Raw genomic sequence first — 13,596 nt, forward strand, 5'->3', positions numbered from 1 at the left:
CCAAGATACACTTGTAACAGTCATTTGCAAGCTTCTGGTGTGACTGTTGCAGCCACCAACAGGGTCAGACTAGAAAAGAATTAAGGTTTTTGTTGGGTTGTAACAATCCCCCTTCAAGGATCGCTGCCTTGTTGTGGCAAGGGGGCTTGCGTAGTTCAGTGAAGCTATGAGCTATGCCGTGCAGGGCCACCCAAGACGGACAGGTCATAACTGAGAGCTCTGACAAAAGGTGATCCACTGGAGAAGGAAATGGCAAACCACTCCAGTATCTTTGCCATGAAAACTCTATGGACAGTTCCAATAGGCATAACGATATGACGCCGGAAGATGAGCCCCTCAGGTCGGAAGGTGTCCAATATGCTACTGGGGATGAGCAGACGGCTAGTACGAGTAGCGCCAGAATGAATGAAGCGACTGGGCCAAAGCCGAAAGGACGCTCAGTTGTGGAAGTAACTGGTGGCGAAAAGACAGTCCGATGCTGTAAAGATTTTTATTCCATAGGAACCTGGAACGTCAGATCCATGAATCAAGGTAAGCTGGACGTGGTCAAACAAGAAATGACAAGACTGAACATCGACATTTTAGGAATCAGTGAACTAAAATGGACAGGAATGGGTGAATTTAATTCAGATGACCATCAGGTATACTACTGTGGACAAGAATCTCGCAGAAGAAATGGAGTAGCCTTCATAATCAATAAGAGAGTAGGAAAAGCAGTCTTGGGATACAATCCCCAAAATGACAGAATGATCTCAGTTCGAATCCAAGGCAAACCATTCAACATCACAGTGATCCAGGTCTACGCCCCAACCACTGCTGCTGAAGAGGATGAAGTTGATCAGTTCTATGAAGCCCTACAACACCTTCTAGAAGCGACGCCAAAAAATGATGTGCTTATCATCATGGGGGATTGGAATGCTAAAGTAGGAAGCCAAAAGATAACGGAGATAACAGGCAAGTTTGGCCTTGGAGTACAAAATGAAGCAGGGCACAGGCTGGTAGAATTTTGTCAAGAGAATACAATGGTCATAGCAAACACTCTTTTCCAGCAACCCAAGAGACGACTCTACACATGGACATCACCAGACGGTCAACACAGAAATCAGATTGACTATGTGCTCTGCAGCCAAAGATGGAAAAGTTCTATCCAGTCAATAAAAACAAGACCAGGAGCTGATTGTGGTTCAGATCATGAGCTTCTTGTTGCAAAATTTAGGCTTAAATTGAAGAAAGTAGGGAAAAGCACTAGACCACTCAGGTATGAACTAAATCATATCCCCGACGAATACACAGTAGAGGTGACAAATAGATTTAAGGAATTAGATCTGATAGACAGAGTGCCTGAAGAACTATGGACGGAGGTTCGCAACATTGTACAAGAGGTAGCAACTAAAACCATCCCAAAGAAAAAGAAATGCAAGAAATCAAAATGGCTGTCTGAGGAAGCTTTACAAATAGCTAAGGAGAGAAGGGAAGTGAAAGGCAAGGGAGAAAGAGAAAGATACACCCAATTGAATGCAGAATTCCAGAGAAAAGCTAGAAGAGATAAGAATGCCTTCTTAAATGAACAGTGCAAACAAATAGAAGAAAACAATAGAATGGGGAGGACCAGAGATCTTTTCAAGAAAATTGGAGATATGAAGAGAACGTTTCATGCAAAGTTGGGTATGATAAGGGACCAAAATGGTAGGGACCTCACAGAAGCAGAAGAGATTAAACAAAGGTGGCAAAATTATACAGAACAACTATACAAGAGCGAGCTTAACATCCCTGATGACCACGGTGGTGTAGTTACTGACCTGGAGCCAGACATCCTGGAATGTGAAGTCAAATGGGCCTTAGGAAGTCTGAGCAACAATAAAGCTAGTGGTGGTGACAGCATTCCAGTTGAACTATTCAAAATCTTAAAGGACGATGCAGTAAAAGTGCTACACTCAATATGCCAGCAAATTTGGAAAACTCAACAATGGCCACAGGATTGGAAAAGGTCAGTTTACATTCCAATCCCAAAGAAGGGCAATGCCAAAGAATGTTCAAACTACCGCACCATTGCACTAATTTCTCATGCTAGCAAAGTTATGCTCAAAATCCTACAAGCTAGGCTCCAGCAATATGTGGACCGAGAACTTCCAGAAGTACAGGCAGGATTTCGAAGAGGCAGAGGAACTAGAGATCAAATTGCCAACATACGCTGGATCATGGAGAAAGCTAGGGAGTACCAGAAGAACGTCTACTTCTGCTTCATTGACTATGCTAAAGCCTTTGATTGTGTGGAGCACAACAAATTGTGGCAAGTTCTTAAAGAGATGGGAATACCAGAGCATCTTATTTGTCTCTTGAGAAATTTATATGCAGGTCAAGAAGCAACAGTGAGAACTGAACATGGAATCACTGACTGGTTCAAAATTGAGAAAGGAGTTCGGCAAGGCTGTATACTGTCGCCTTGCCTATTTAACTTATATGCAGAGCACATCATGAGAAATGCGGGATTAGAGGAGTCACAAATTGGGATCAAGATTGCAGGGAGAAATATCAACAACCTCAGATATGCAGATGATACCACTCTAATGGCAGAAAGTGAAGAGGAACTAAAGAGCCTGTTGATGCGGGTGAAGGAGGAGAGTGCAAAAGTTGGCTTGAAACTCAACATCAAGAAAACAAAGATCATGGCATCCGGCCCTCTCAATTCCTGGCAAATAGATGGGGAAGAAATGGAGATAGTGACAGATTTTATTTTCCTGGGCTCCAAGATCACTGCAGATGGGGACTGCAGCAAAGAAATTAAAAGACGCTTGCTCCTGGGGAGGAAAGCTATGGCAAATCTAGACAGCATCCTAAAAAGCAGAGACATCACCCTGCCAACAAAAGTGCGTTTAGTCAAGGCTACTGTATTCCCAGTTGCAATGTATGGCTGCGAAAGTTGGACCATAAGGAAGGCCGAGCGTCAAAGAATTGAGGCTTTTGAACTCTGGTGCTGGAGAAGACTCTTGCGAGTCCCTTGGACTGCAAGGCGAACAAACCGGTCAATCCTAGAGGAGATCAACCCTGACTGCTCCTTAGAAGGCCAGATCCTGAAGATGAAACTCAAATACTTTGGCCACCTCATGAGAAGGAAGGACTCCCTGGAGAAGAGCCTGATGCTGGGAGCGATCGAGGGCAAAAGAAGAAGGGGACGACAGAGAATGAGGTGGCTGGATGGAGTCACTGAAGCAGTAGGTGCAAACTTAAATGGACTCCGGGGAATGGTAGAGGACAGGAAGGCCTGGAGGATCATTGTCCATGGGGTCGCGATGGGTCGGACACGACTTCGCACATAACAACAACAACAACAACAATGGAGCATTAGAGACCGTAGGGGCTGTTGTTTGCAACATCAACAAACATCTTATATTTTCTTATATTCTTAACTTGGCCCATGGGAACAGACATTTTCTGTCCGTATAATGTGTCGTTTGCCCACATTTATAGATTGCTGATAAATCACTGCCCAATACAGTGATCAGAAGTCAACAACTCAGCCATATTTCTTGATTCTCTTACAAAGAAGTTTTTAAGGGACATATTGGTTCAGTGAGTTTGCATGAAATGTACATGTATGAGAGTTTTTTCCTGGCAAGTGACTTCTATTGCCATAGTCCTTTCCCCAGTAATATCAGCTTAATAAGTAAAGAACACTAAAAACCACAGGAAAAATGTTATTATTTTTCTCCTCCCTCTTTATACAACAATACAGTATTGGGGAGGGGGGAACTATTTATTTGAATAGATTCTGGGCTTTATGTCCTTAACTCTCTGCCATTCCCAAGGCATAATAATAATAATTACAATCCACGAGGTAATGAGTAATGGCTATTTTGTAAATTGTGTCTCAGGAGAAAAAGAAAGGGAGGGGGACCCATTCCAGATAGCCATGGCTCCAAGTGTTGCCATGGGTACTATTCTGCAAGCTCCGATGTGCCACTTTTAAAACTAATAATAATGTATTTGAAACATAGAATACTGTTGCGGGAAGGTGGGGGGAGGAGGCAACATAAAATATAATAATAAATAATAAAATATAAGTCTGTTCTCTTTGGAATGCATTTTCCATAAGATAGAATAATTAATCACCAACATGGAATTTGTTCATAAAAAATTTCCAGTCAGTGCCTGAATGTTGATATTCCAGACTTATTCCATCATCTTGCCACTTTTTAGCTTGTATTTAGCTTCTCTACAGACAGAGCGTTTCTGAGGGGAAGAACAGCATATATCACTCCTGGCGTCTTTTGTGTTCTCCTCTGTGGAAATCCAGTGCTGTGTGCTTTTCAGCTGTTGCATCTTTTCATTCAGGTTTTTTCTACAACAGTTATCAAATGCTGTCTCGCTACCCCCCCCCCCCCATATATATATATATATTTTTTTTAAAACCCAACATTTATTAGTGAAACTCTAGCTTTGCTCTTTGGAACAGTGAACCTGTCAGTGTCACAGTTAATTGTCTTTGGATCCCCTTTCCTCCACCTGTGATCTGTTAGCAGATCAAAGAGGCCAGACACCATTTAAAGGCTGGAGGTCCCTAAATCACTCTCAAGCTGCTGCTTTTTAATGGTTTGTTTTGACGGAGAGACCGGGTCACATGGCTGCCTTGTTATGTCTGGCTGCCTGTGGAACTAGGTCAATGAAACCTCCTCAAGGGGCGGGAAATCTGCTGGCTTAAATCTGTCTCTTTTCTACCATCCTCCCTTCCTCTCCATGACAGGAGCTTTCTAGCAATTGCATAACGGTACAAAGGTCTCCAAATCTGGAACTGTCAAAAGGAAGGGTAAATGCCAATCTCACCATCCCCTGATTATTTGTAGAATTCACAGACTGAAGCGAGCAAATCCGCATTGATTATCATAGAACCAAAGCATTCTGGATTAATAATGTTGCCCAATTTCCAAATTGGGAATTTAACACCCCCTTGCCTGTTTCCACATGGTTTGTTTCCTCACAGGGAAAGCAGGAGAACCCTGCATTAAAAACAATGTCCATGTGATAACATGCTGATTCTGAGCATGACTTCTTTTATTTCTAGAGCTTAAACTGACAAAACAAAGATGAACCTATTTTAATCTGTCTAAAAGGAGTAGTTTCACGAAGTGTCAATGTGTACACTTCTCTATCACCACAGTGGGGAAGAGGGCACTCTTCTACTATCAAGCATCACGGGGCAGCACACTATCATGAGCCATCCCTGCTGTTATAGCCTGTGACTATGTCCATGCCAGAGGCTTTGTGCCAGGCTGCAGGCTGCAGTTTGAGCTGGGGCAGGTTGCCCCGCCTCTTCCTGCTCCCACACAGGGGAGCATTTGGCCCTATGCACTGCATTGGATAACCATGAATTGCTGGGGGGGGGGGAGAAATCGTGGTTTTTGAAGACTGACAAACTGCATGGCAAACTGGGATTGCATTCAGATCTACTCTGTAAAAGCCAGATTTTTGAGTAAGAATCTGGTTATTCCCAGGACTTTACAAATGTTGAAACTGAATTTTCCTCAACTGCAGAAAAGGTCTCCATCAGACTATTTGGGCTATCAGATTTCCAGGCAAAAGTCTTCCATATCATCTAATTATCTGACCATTTTTTAAAATTAGTGATGCCAGGGAATTCTCTTCTCTTTAGCTAGGTGGTGATGGGCAGTGGAAAAGAAAAACATGTTTGTATGATAACCAAGGTGAGTATGGATGTTTGTGTGTGAGGTTTGTTGGTTTTTTTCTTTTTTTAAGCATATGAGACATAGTAAAAGTAAACACTGTACTCTCCTGCATTTTGACTTGCAGGAGGAGGGCATTATGGGCTGAAATAAGATGCGACATACCAGTGTTGGGTATAAACAAGGCCACAACTTTATTACCTCCCCACAGGAGGGTTGGCACAGCATGGGAGAGGGAGCCTGACCTAGCAGTCAGCAAACTGTACCAACACTCCCACAGAGTCCAGAGATGTCCTTAGGATCTTCACCATACCCCGCTGCGGAGAGCAAATCCCCTTGCCTACTGAAATCTGCCGCTAAGTGAAGCAAACTATGTGGGGGAGCCAAAGGGGTATAAGCCTCCATTGGCTGACCCCAGGCCACCTGGCAAATGAGCCCCTGGCCTCCCCACCAGGTAAGCCATGCTTGTTTATCTGCCATCTCTTATGGAGGCCCCAAACCCCAGAGAGTCCGATCTCATACCGGACTCCCTGCCAACAGGCTCCATCCCATGCCAACCTGAAGCTGTGATGAAATATTAACTGTGAAACATCCGCCTTGAACACTAGAACAAGGCTGGGAGAGAAACTTCTCCCGTGGCATCCTGGGTGAAGAGGCCAGGACCTGAGCATTCGTTGCCTTTTATAGGCACTGCGGGTCCTGCCCTGCCCCTTGATGCCATGCGCACTGCATATATGCAGTACGCTCACAGATGGCTACTGAGGCAGTCATGTCTGCCTCCAGCCAGCCCCTCCGCAGCGTCAACAAGCGGCTGCAGTGAGTCTTTGCCATATTTAATTTTTCTGGGTCCAACAGTTTGAATCATTTGATCTTCTTAAGGAAAAAAAAAACATCCAAAAAGTGAGTTAAGGAAGATTGGGGGGGGGGATGCTATAAGGCAGGGGTAGTCAACCTATGGTCCTCCAGATGTCCATGGACTACAGTTCCCATGAGCCCCTGCCAGCATTTTCTTGGCCCCATTATGAATTTAGGAAAACTTGTGCTTAGCCTTACAATTCTTCCTTGCTGTTGCTGTTAGGTGCGAAGTCGTGTCTGACCCATCACGACCCCATGGACAATGATCCTCCAGGCCTTCCTGTCCTCTACCATTCCTCGAAGTCCATTTAAGTTTGCACCTACTGCTTCAGTGACTCCATCCAGCCACCTCATTCTCTGTCGTCCCCTTCTTCTTTTCCCCTCAATCGCTCCCAGCATTAGGCTCTTCTCCAGGGAGTCCTTCCTTCTCATGAGGTGACCAAAGTACCACAGGTTGACTACCCCTGCTATAAGGAATTTACCAGCACCATCTTCACCCTGTGGCCAGGATGGAAGTCGGACTGGTATGGATGAAACACCAATGTTTCCTCCAAGAAAGCTAGGTGCCGATTCATGGTGGCCTTCTCCACCACCGTACCCAGAAACACAAGATGCAAGACTGGGTGGTAATTGAATGGGTCCCACATTCAATGGTTTCTTAACCAAGGGTCAGACAATCGCCCCCTTTAAAGCCTCAGGGAACTCCCTAGTAGTCAGGGAGAGGTTGATAATGTCCCTGAATGGGCTTCCTATCCATGGTTGCTCCCACAGAGCAGCCAATGTTAATTTTTCTCATGTTACATTTATTATTATTATTATTATTATTATTATTATTATTATTATTATTATTATTATTATTATTATTATTATTATTATTAATTACCCTCCTCCCCCCCGGAGGCCTGAGGTGGGTTACAACATTCCATAAAAAACCCAAATACAACCCATTAAACAATGTAAAACCAATACATATGAAAATGCTCCCCAATAAAACTGAAGCGTTGAAAAACCCCTCCTGACCTAAAACCCCAGTAATCTTCCAGTAATTTGCATGATTTATGTCAATTTTATGGGATTTTAATGGGGCTTTTATTTGGGGAATGTTTTATTGTTTGAATGTCTGTATATAACCCATAAAGAGCCAGCCTTTCTGGGAGTGGTGGGCAATAATGATGAATGCTGATGATGAATCAACATATATACATCGAACCAAACTACCCACATCCAGTCTACTATCAGAAACTGGATACACTTCATGCTGCAAGCTTTGCACTTGATTGTGATTTCAGGATGGGTATTTCAAAGGCAGCTTCCTCATATATCATATTTACCCCTACAGAAGATGGTGCTGCATGTAAGATGGCCCCCAATGTTACACAGATACCCACTGTCCTTTTCTCTTGATTGCATACCTGGAAAAATGCTAGCCTTTCTTTCCTGTGCCCCCGCACAGGAAAGTGAGGCAGGTGATGACTAGGGATTTTTCAGTGATGGCGCCTGAGCTTTGGAATCCTCCCACCACATCAGACAAATATTTTAATATCTTTTAAAATAATATACTATAAAAACAATATCAAAAAGTGGCTGAGACTTACCACGGCTGCTTGTTGATGCCTGCAGAGGGCTCGCTGGATGCAGACACAAACATTCCAATAGCTTGTTGGCCGGGTGTGCTGCCGGTAAGCAGTGCACATAGTGTCAGGGCAAGGTGGGACCCATAGTGCCTATAAAAGGCAACACATACACGGGTCCCGGGCCTCTTGCCCAGGACACCACAGAAAGCAGCTTCCCTCCCACTCACCCTGTGTTAATGGGAATACAGCCTTGTTCTGTATCATAGAATCATAGAGTTGGAAGGGGCCATACAGGCCATCTAGTCCAACCCCCTGCTCAACGCAGGATTAGCCCTAAGCATCCTAAAGTATCCAAGAAAAGTGTATATCCAACCTTTGCTTGAAGACTGCCAGTGAGGGGGAGCTCACCACCTCCTTAGGCAGCCTATTCCATTGCCGAACTACTCTGACTGTGAAAATTTTTTTCCTGATATCTAGCCTATATCGTTGTACTTGTAGTTTAAACCCATTACTGCATGTCCTTTCCTCTGCAGCCAATGGGAACAGCATCCTGCCCTCCTCCAAATGACAACCTTTCTGAACATTCCCAAGTCCCTCAACCTATCTTCGTAGGGCTTGGTCCCTTGGCCCCAGATCATCTTCGTCACTCTCCTCTGTACCCTTTCAATTTTATCTAAGTCCTTCTTGAAGTGAGGCCTCCAGAACTGCACACAGTACTCCAGGTGTGGTCTGACCAGTGCCGTATACAATGGGACTATGACATCTTGTGATTTTGATGTGATGCCCCTGTTGATACAGCCCAAAATGGCATTTGCCTTTTTTACCGCTGCATCACACAGCCTGCTCATATTTAGTCTACAAGTTCTCATGAGGAGCCATTTCACTGTTGATAATTTGTCACAGCTATGGGGTTGCATGGAATGGAGCCTGTTGGCAGGGAGTCCTGTGGGCTATGAGACTCCCTGAGGTTTGGGCCTCCCTATGGGACAGCATGTAAATGAGTGTGGCTGACCCTGCTGGGCGGCCAGGGGCTCCAAGGCCAGACAGCCAGGGGATAGCCAAATGAGTTGGGCATCCATTGGCTCCCCCACATAGATTGCTTCCGGTAGTGCACTTTTCAGAAGGCAAGGGCTGGTAATGGTGTAGATTCCCAGGGAGCCTCTGGATTCTGCAGGTTTTGGTGCAGTCCACTGACTGTTAGGTCAGGCTCCCTCTCCCATGCTGCACCAACCCTCCCATGGGAAGGTAATAAAGCTGTGGCCATGTTCATACCCAACATTGTGGTGTCGTGTCTTATTCCAGCCTAAATGCCTGCCTGAAGGTCAAAAATATAGCTGTCATTCTATACTTTCTTTATGCCCTAGCAATTTTTGGTTGCAAGGAAATTATCTTAACACATTCTATAATAATGAGCCAAGTTCATGTGCCAGGAAAATTGCATTGCACGTTTCTCTAGAGGAAGCTGTCTTGATGCTGTTATTTACCTTTCTAATTGTGTGTGTGTTTTCTATGCTTCACATACTGTTAATTGTTTTTCCTAACATCCCTATGCCAGGTGACTGATTAAAATTGTAAATTTAGTCTCCATTAGCATAGGGGGAACATCTTTAACCCGCTCCTAGTGGAGCGGATTAAATAATTTGTTAAGGGCCCCGAGAGCAGGCCCTGTCCGTGATGAGGAAGGGTGCCGATAGGCCCCTTCCCCTAGACTGACAATTGGAAAGCCCAATCGGCAGGCGCTTTGATTATCAGTCCAGCGGCAAGAGACTACTTGCGAGCCGTGTGCAGCGCTTTGTACCTCCCAATCTGCCCCCCTTCCACCTTGCCTCCATGCGGCCGGCCGCTGCCATTTCTGATGTCTCTTCCTGCCTGGCCGATCGCTGCTGCGCACTACGCCCAGCCACGGCCCGCTGCCGTCCTCCTGCCACCGCCACGAAAAACAACGTACTCCAACGCCCTGCCGCCGCCCCAGCCCACACACCCGCGACTGGCCCACGCCCAGCTGTGGCGCCGGCCCCTCCTCCACAGCCATACGGCCTGCCCGGCCTCAGCCCCGCCACTCACACTTTACTTATTTTGTGATTTCCACTCCCTCCAGAAAGGATCATCCATTCCATGTCCCTTGTGTTAACAGCGAGCGTGAGCAACCACAGAGTTACCCGCGCGCACACTCGCAGACACACGCCCGCCCTGTCCCTTCGTCTGACTGTGTGTGCTGATTTCTGACTCTCTTTGTCCCTCTCTGGCTCGATGCCCTCCTGCTGCTGCTGCACCCCACATCTTACCGCTGCCTCCTTCTCCCTCCGGTGACATTTGCAGCCAAAGCCAGGCGTGGAGCCCGCCTGCGAAAGAATAACCTGCAGCAGTGGTGCAGGCGGCAGTGGCTCGGTTTCTCTCCCCCCTCCCTCCTTCCCTCCCTCCCTCCCTCCTCACCTGCGCACCTTCTCTGCAGCCCCACCAGTAGCTAAACCGTGGCGGCAGCTGAAGCTCCTCACATGCCGCCGACACCGCTCGCCTTCCCGCCGACGCCAGCAACCACGGACCAGCAGCCTCCACTTAGGACTCGCCTCCTGCTCCCAGTAAGAGGTTGCCCACGACGCCGGACCGCTGGCCCCAGGACGAGCTACCCCTGTCCCAGCACGACCCGCCAGCCTCACCAGCCCTGCTAGTGCCCGCTGCATTCCGCCTGCAGCGGGCTTATTTACTAGTTTATATATAAGAACAGTTGGTTCTTATATGCCACTTTTCTCTACCAGAAGGAGTTTCAAAGTGACTTACAGTCTCCTTCCCTTTCCTCTCCCCACAACAGACACCCTGTGGGGTGGGTGAAGCTGAGAGAGCCCTGATATTCCTGCTCTGTCAGAACAGCTTTATCAGTGCTGTGTCAAGTCCAAGGTCACCCAGCTGGCTGCATGTGGGGGGAACGGGGAATGAAACTCAGCTAGCCAGATCACAATGAAGAGCTGATTAATTCCCAGTGTGCCTGACTACCTTTGAACCCACACACCTAACACACATGGTGCCATTTTACTTTCCTCTCATTTTGGACATGCATGTGATACCCATTGTCCTTAAACCCTTTGGGGGGAGACAACAGGGGCCACATGTTCAGGGGCTTTTCTTGTATGCTGGTGGTTTTAGAAGTGTTTGAGTAAAGTGGTTCTTGCTAGTTGATTCTCATAGATTATTCTGATTAGGGCAACACAAGATATTCAACTTTGAAGAATCAGGTCTGCCTATTGGAGAAAAAAAAATATGTCCATAGCAATCAATTCATGCATCCATGCTACCATATGATATTTATTTCAAGAGATAGTCTAAAATGAACCCTTTTCAGACACTTGGTTTTGATGTTTAAACCATGTGTAATGAGACATTGAATATTCTTCTAATAGACATGGCTGCCATTTTGTATAGTACGTATTCACGAATTTGCGTGTTATCCTCGCGCAGGGGCCATGTTAATCTTCTCTGTATCATTCCAATTTTAATATAGGTGCTACCAAAGCCCTTTAGACCCCTTGTATCTGGTATCTGAAAAGACTGCTTTTGATTCATTTAAACACAGACTGTTAGGAACTTAGCAGTAAATCTAGAACTTAGCAGTAAATCTAGAAATGTTTGCTCACTATTGAGCTTGGGGATCTCACCAAGCTCTCAGCCCCTAGCTGCGTATTTCTACCATCTAATCATCCCACAATAGCGTAGCATTCAAGTTAGCTAGAACTAATGCTCTACCTTCTGCTGTTCTATATGGGGACAATGCTGTATAGAATAAATTACACATATTTTCTTCCACTGTCCATTTTATTCCTCGATCCGAGCTAAATTTCTTAACTCACCGCTGTGTAAAAGAGAACTGCATTCAGATGAACGTAAGATTCAGTTTCTTTTGACATCCCAGAAACCTGATATAATTGAACCAGTTGCAAGTTTTTATATCTTGCCATGAGAGATCGTGAATGTATTTTGTCTTACTCTAAAGCATGATCTTTGCCTTTGTTTTCTATAGCAGTAGATCCTTTTGCATTTTCCCTCCTTATATTGTACTTTTATTGTATAGTACATTGAGCATATTTTCTGATGTTCCTGAAGCCTTGATATTTACAAACACATATATACCCTAAACATTCAGTTCACACATACCAAAGCTGGGAAATATGTGTGTTACTGTATTCTCACAAAATGGTGACCATCTGTATATCTCTAGATAGCAAGTGCTTCCATTATGCTTTCTTGGGACACCAACATAAAATGTTTGAAAAGGAGGTCTTTTCCTTCATATGCATGCTTTAATTTGGCTTGAGCTCTTCAGATTTTATCACTGATTGCTATTTATTTTGCTTGACTTTTGGTAATGTATTTTGCATGATCACAATGTACTTTTTGTGAGTGACTGCAACATCAGAAAACAAACCGACTGTACTGTACCTTGGCTGGAAGTCATGATTTTGTGCCAAAGTATTTTAGTTCCCAGATGTAACCGAATCACCGGAGCATCTCGTCCTTGACTCTCCTGAAAGTTTTAGATATGATTTACATCAAATTTGACTTCTGTTGTGCAATGATGCCATTCAGGCTAATAAGCTTTCAGTTGTTACAACTGAGAATAGATAACACAAGGAAGAAAACGTCTATATTGTTCATGATAATGCTATGTTTTGTGTAGCAACTCTGATGGACACCAGATAATACATTGAATAGTATCATTGACATTTTGTTATTAATAAAATGCAAAAAATAATTACAGCTCTCTAGAAACTGGAAAGAACATGGATATTACGGCACGTTAATGCTTTTGAGCAGCTACTCAAGATACTTTCCAGTCCATTAACATTGCTGAGGTATTCCTCCACTGAAATCACCTGGGGGAAAATTAAAACTCTGATTTCATAACACTTATTATTGTGTTGCATTTCTTATAAAATACATGTAGTTTTTCTCCCACTGGCAGAAGCACTAATATACTCATTCAGAAGTAAATCCCATCCAGTCAAAGTTAGACTTTGGCTTGCAGATTTCCTTCAGCAATTTCTTCTAGTTTGTGTGGTTAACCATGGGTGAATGTAAATTTGGTACAAATTGGTATGCAGGGCCCTCCTGCTTCTCTGACCTGGATGGCCCAGGCTAGGCCAATCTTGTCAGATCTCAGAAGCCAGCTCTAGTTATTATTTGGCTGGGAGACCACCAAAGAGTCCAAGGTTGCTATGCAGAGGCACACAATGGGAAACCATCTCTGTTAGTTTCATGCCTTGCAACCCCTACCCGGTTGTCATAAACCAGCTGCCAATTGATGGTGCTTTACACCAGGGGTAGTCAACCTGTGAATGCTGGCAGGGTTTCATGGGAACTGTAGTCCATGGACATCTGGAGGACCACAGGTTGACTACCCCTGCTTTACACACACACATACTTCTGTTTCAACCCCTCCCCCCAGAGAGGCAGAAAGTAGCTCACTTTCACCCCAGAGAAGCTCCTCCTTCTCTCAG

The 13,596-nt window shown here is 44.9% G+C and overlaps 1 non-coding gene across 1 annotated transcript; it reads right to left on the minus strand.

The window, feature by feature from the left end:
- Positions 1 to 11,514: 11,514 nt before the first annotated feature.
- Positions 11,515 to 11,618, minus strand: LOC143839195 (U6 spliceosomal RNA). Its single transcript, XR_013231650.1, has one exon. It is a non-coding gene; the product is annotated as a U6 spliceosomal RNA (small nuclear RNA).
- Between the last annotated feature and the right edge of the window lie 1,978 nt (positions 11,619 to 13,596).

The sequence above is a fragment of the Paroedura picta genome, chromosome 5 (assembly GCF_049243985.1).
Source record: "Paroedura picta isolate Pp20150507F chromosome 5, Ppicta_v3.0, whole genome shotgun sequence".
Taxonomy (NCBI): Eukaryota; Metazoa; Chordata; class Lepidosauria; order Squamata; family Gekkonidae; genus Paroedura; species Paroedura picta.